This window comes from Melospiza melodia, chromosome Z (genome assembly GCF_035770615.1).
Source record: "Melospiza melodia melodia isolate bMelMel2 chromosome Z, bMelMel2.pri, whole genome shotgun sequence".
Lineage (NCBI taxonomy): Eukaryota > Metazoa > Chordata > Aves > Passeriformes > Passerellidae > Melospiza > Melospiza melodia.
The window spans coordinates 29,388,010-29,394,009 of record NC_086226.1 but is presented as its reverse complement, the minus strand read 5'-3'; positions in this window follow the sequence as shown (position 1 = coordinate 29,394,009).

Sequence of the window (6,000 nt, the reverse complement as noted above, 5' to 3'; positions counted from 1 at the left end):
GCTTTTTTTCATTCAGTTTTGTTCATTCAAATACTCAGATCCTTCATATGGGTCCTTCCTACCCTCTTTGCTGAATTTCTCATAATTGAGACTGAGGCCTTTTTTCATAGACTAGCAATGATGACAGTCTGGCTACCCACTCCACAGCCTCTCTTCCACAGTCCATTACTGCCTTCTCTTGTCTGGCACAGTCTGGATTCCCTCCCTCCTTCCTTGGAAACTTCAAAGTAATTTAGTATTCCCACAAAGACATGTCATCAACAGCACTTCTCCTCACAGACATGTACACAGAAAGCAGCAAATGAGGGAGAAGAGAGGTCTTTAAAAGAGTCAGTGCCAAAAAATGCACACATCTCATAAGCCAAAAATACTTAATTTAGCAGCACAACTCTGCTCTTTCTCCTCTTCCCTTAGCAATTACTGGTTTTTTTCAATCACTGCATTTGACTTAAATGAGCTCCTCTGAGTTGCCTCTAGTGTTTGCTTTGAAATTTTTATGCAAATCTTCATCCTGCAAGCATGGGAGAAAGCAAGTCTGATGACAGGGGATAGAAGCAGATACTGGTAGGTTCCCTAAATAAGAAAGATGAAAACTGCAGAAAGGTCACTAGAGACAAACAGCATACTTCTACACATGCAAATCTGGTGAAAGAAACTTGACTCCCTTCAAAACAGGTTAGAGAAACAATTAGTGCTCTAATGAGCCAACTGCCTTCTGACAGGGATGAGGCAACAGATATATTCTTCCAGAATCTAGGGAATATTTTGTACAGCATGTACACTGGCATAGCCCCATCCTCTGCCCGCTGGAATGGCGTGCAGGAAGCCTGCTGCTGGGAGCAGGAGCTGGGGCTGCCCTCTCTGACTCCCAGTGTGCACAGAGGCTCTTCCCCCAAAGCTGTGCTTGGCACACTGCTGAGGCAGAGGATGTGACCCTGGCTAATGCAAGCTGAAATGGCACACGCTTCCCACCATCTCATTTGCACTGCCTGGACACCACACAGATAATTAGCTAAGGGGTATCACACAGAATACAAACCCCCCGGGCCCAGGTCAGCAGAGCACCAGGAATGCAAAACTGCTGAAGCACTTTACAATGGCAGCAGCACATTGCTCTTTCTGGCAGTTCCATTTTCTTCCTCATGTTCTGCTCTGCCTTTTAGATTTTGAACCTTCTTGCTTCCTTCCGATTTCTAGGTGGGTTTATGATGGCATCTCAGCTCCTCAGAGCTGTGCCATCAATGCAACCAGTGACCTTTTGAGAGTATAAACATACTGACTGGAGCATGGACTGTACCCCAACTTCCATGGCTGTGCTATGGGAGAGAGCACTTCACAGAGAATGGAACAACCTTCCCAAGCTGAGGGAAGGGAAGGGAAGGGAAGGGAAGGGAAGGGAAGGGAAGGGAAGGGAAGGGAAGGGAAGGGAAGGGAAGGGAAGGGAAGGGAAGGGAAGGGAAGGGAAGGGAAGGGAAGGGAAGGGAAGGGAAGGGAAGGGAAGGGAAGGGAAGGGAAGGGAAGGGAAGGGAAGGGAAGGGAAGGGAAGGGAAGGGAAGGGAAGGGAAGGGAAGGGAAGGGAAGGGAAGGGAAGGGAAGGGAAGGGAAGGGAAGGGAAGGGAAGGGAAGGGAAGGGAAGGGAAGGGGTTCATGCTGGTTTCGGTACAGGCTGCTGGGAAGCTCCATGCAGTCTTGGCTTGCAGACCTGTCCTCTGACAGTCATAGGATCACAGCACAGCTGCAGTTATCCCTCCCATTTGGAAAGCAGTACATATAATAGTAACAAATTTTTGTACAGTCAGCCCTTCTGGCCTCCAAATCTTTGATTCTTATCAGTTTAGCAACTCCTTCTTTGTATTGAAATTAAAGACCCAATCAGATCTACAAGGCAAGTGTTATTGAAATATTTGCATTCACTGGACCCACTTTAAAGACGGGCTTTGATATTTTTGTTTACATCTTCCAGTTCGTCAGTGTGATGTCTCCTGTCAGGTTCTCCTGGAATCAGTAGATCAGTCTGAGAGATTATGAGATTACAAAGTCCACTCCCTGCTTCCAGCTGTATTTCAAGTTTTGATTACTGTGCATTCTTTTGGAAATTGAATTAGAAATAATTTATACCAGTCCTTTAATCTAATAAAAACTTTATTTCCTGGTATTGGTATATAAAGTACCAAAACAACACTGGAAAGATCCACTGCCTCGTACAGTTTTATTTAGCCCTGAAAGCTGACACACAAATATGTAGAAGAAAAATCTTCCAGTTTCCAAACCTTCACTTGAATGATCTCATATTCTCTGTACCTGAGCATTATTTTTGACCTTTGCTATTTTGTACTTGGCAGCAAAATAAAATCAATGCCTTTTTTGTTAAAGTCAAATCTCAACATCTTGTTTTGTGGAAGAGATTATTAGGGCACATTACTTTGTTTTCCCTGAAAATGCTGAATAAAGCTCTCTCTTCAATAGGTTTAGGTGCCTAAAAGATCTAGTTGGATGCATTTGAAAACACCAGTGAGTATTTTAGTGGCTTAGAAGTGTAACTTTCATTGAATTAAGTCCAAATTAGACTTGTAATTAATATTCTTGAGAATTGCAATAAAGTCACTCTTAACCACTTTTAAGAAACAGCTTAATGGATTATTATCATCCACTTTTTAAATTTATTTTAAGAGTTATTAACTTAATGTGACAGCCTCTGAGTCTTTAGGATGCTTTAAAGAAATCACAGATAGCATTGCTTAAGAAGTGCTAAACAAAAGCAAAGAACCTGTTGGGTCTATTCAAGCAAAACCAGCACCCTGAATTTGATACTCTTGCTTAAAACTAGAAATCAGACTAGAGTCATAAGATTGCAAACACTTTTCTTTCAAAACACTGGCTTAGGAGTCACCACACACTTTTACACAGTTGAAAAATGTTGATAGAGGCTCAAATTCAAACCCCTCTTTTACCAAAACACCTGGATTTTAACAGAGGAAGAGGATGCCTGCTTGCACCCAGAGTAGCACACCTGAACACATTTCTGAGACAATGTTACTCTGAGTTATGCTGAGCTTCTTTGGTAGTACCATTTTTATTAAAACAACCTGTCCTTAGTCAAAACAAATAAACATAATTTGCAAATACAATTTTTGATTGAATATCTCTCTGGGCAGATTGGTTAAGCTCTACAGCCATGAAAGGCATTCTCACTAGCTGGGCTGGAAATAGTGCAATCACATATCTGGAGCATAATTCGGTTAGAAAACTATAATTAATTAACTAAGAGGTTTGAAATAAGATTCACCAACAACTTTATTGATATTAATGCAATCCTTATGAGAAATTAATGTAAAACAATTGTAGACTATTGCAACACCAGCATAGGCAGATCCTTTCTTGTGAAGGATCTGCAATTTTTTATAAGTCTTCCCTTGTAATACAGTCGGTAGCAGGAAAAGCAAATGGTGTTACAAGGCTGAGTAAAAATAATAACACTATTGACAACAATTATACAATAAATTGCACTGATTAATAAGAAAAAGTAGGTTCTAGGTCTTAGGCTATAAAGGATTAGTCATCAAACCAGTCTGCAAGAGGAGGATGTCTGGACTTCATATAAATTTAAATTAGCATCTGGATCCATAAACATCCTAAATAGACAAAACCAATGCTTTTAGCAGTGTAAAGACCAGGTAAATCTCTAAATAGAGAGTAGAGATACATAGACTATGGGAAAGAAAGCAATAACATGGATCATCTCACCAAGCTAATCTTAGTAATTTTGGCAGGGTTTCTTTATGACATCTGTAGAAGATCTGCATTTTTAAGATCTTCATTTAGTGTTGACTATACATGCACCAAAAAAAATTGCAGAACCCAATTCTGACATCGCCATTTTGAAAGCAAGCAAGACATTTGTCAGGAGGAACCCCCCCACACCTGAGTGCAGGCTCCCAGGTGGGCAGGCTTGCATCACCAGGAGCAGTGAGAGCAGCCAGGTTTGCATTGCCAGGAGCAGCCAGAGCCGTGGCGAGGCAGCGGGCAGGCCAGCGACCCCACCAAGGGCACGCTCTCACAGTGCCCAAACAAACAAGCAGAGCAGGGCCAGCGATGGCAAAACAGGGTCAAACAAGAGCCCAGGTTTTCACACAAGTCTGTAGAGATGAGTAGATCAGAGGTGAAGCTGGGAAGTCAAATCACTGGGTCAGGGTCAGCAAGGCTTGTACCAGCACAGGCACAATCATGGTGTCCCTCTGGCAATGGCCCAAATTTGAATACGGTTCCCAAGTGAAAGGGAAGAGGTGGTCAAGGAGGCTCCCCACAGCTCCAGCACACTGCCTGCCTTCTCCAGGGCAGCCCCAGCCCAGGCTGCCTGAGATGTGGGAGCCAGTGCTGGCCTGGAGCACAGGAAGCCGAGTCCCCAGGAAGCAGGGAAGTGGACTGGTCCCTCTGCTGCCCGGCACCTCTTCTAGAAAGCCTGGGCAATCCAGGCACCCCTGTGGCAGGAAATATTTTGTCACCAAGTGCATATTGAGGCTGGTACTAGGAGCCAGAACAAGAATACAGTTCTGGTTCTGTTTATTCATATTGTGTGGTTTTGAGGGGTTTTTTTTGTTTGTTTGTTTTGTTTTGTTTTGTTTTGTTTGTTTGTTTGTTTGTTTGTTTGTTTTGGTTTGGTTTGGTTTTTTTTGCGTTGGTTGTTCGGTTGATTTTTTGTAGGTTTTTTGTTTTGTTTTTGTTCTGTTTGGTTTTGATTTTGTTTTGGTGGGGAGTTTTGGTTTTGTTTGTTTGTTTGGGTTTGGTTTTCTGTTTGTTTGGTTTTGGTTTTTTTTCCTGTGGTAGGAATGGAAAAGAAGGAAATGAAGTTTTAGAGTCCCAGAACAGAAGACGAACTTTCCTGACAAATCCCTTTTGTCTGTAGGCAAAGGAGGTAACTGTGTCTACATGATGTAACTACACCATTACCTACTGAATTTGCATTTTGTCAACATGTTTTTTTCAGAATTACAAATGGAACTGGCTTGTAACAGTGATTGGCACAAGCTTATCAGGAGATTCCAGGGTAGCATGTGCAAGCAAAACTTTTCTTGATTTCTCAGTAGAATTTCTCAATCCTCACACTACAGATAGTTAAGTGACAAATCTGTGATGATTTCCCATGACAATGGCAGAACAGATTCAACAAACAGGATAGGAGCTCACACTTTCAATGACGGCTTTCCCATTTCCTTAGCAGTGTTTTTACCTGCCCCTAAGATGGTGGTTTGACACCCTGGAGTGGAGTGAGGTGAGCAGGCTGGTGTCTCCTGCTGGCTTCAGCAGCCAGATCTCACAGAACCTGACGGCTGCCAAGGGAGTGCATTTCCTTGACTTCAGCAGTGGTTTACAACGCAATTACCCAGGGTACAAAATTTGGGTTTGACTTTTGTCAAGCAGCTTCCCATCTACAGCAGAGGTTTGTTCTCCCAGTTCTCCGGGGGTGGCAGCAATGGATTAGGTGACAATAAATCATCGCACGGCCTAAAGGCAAGCCAGGCTGGCAGGAGGAACCCACACAATGCCAATTTGTCAGACAGCAGTAACCCCATGATGTGCGGCTTGGCACACGGAGGATTTAACAAGCTCGAATTAAAATGTTACGGGAAGATCCAGGGTAGGGCAGGGCAGGGCAGGACAGGACATCCATCACATCCTGTGTGAAGCAATTTTGCTGGCAGAGCCCCGTGCAAGCCCCGGTGCTGGGGCACTCTGGGGTTGGGACGCCGGGGCCGGGACACTTGGGGGGCTGGACGGGCGGGAGCCGGGACAAGCCGGGGTCGGCACGGGCCGGGGTCGGCATGGACTGGGGTCAGGATGCGCCGGGGTCAACATGGGCCGGGGTCGGCATGGGCCGGTGTCGGGATGTGCTGGGGTCAGGATGCGCCGGGTGAGGATGCACTGGGGTCAGGATGTGCTGGGGTCAGGATGCACTGGAGTGAGGATGCACGGGGGCAGGATGCACGGGGGCAGGATGCGCTG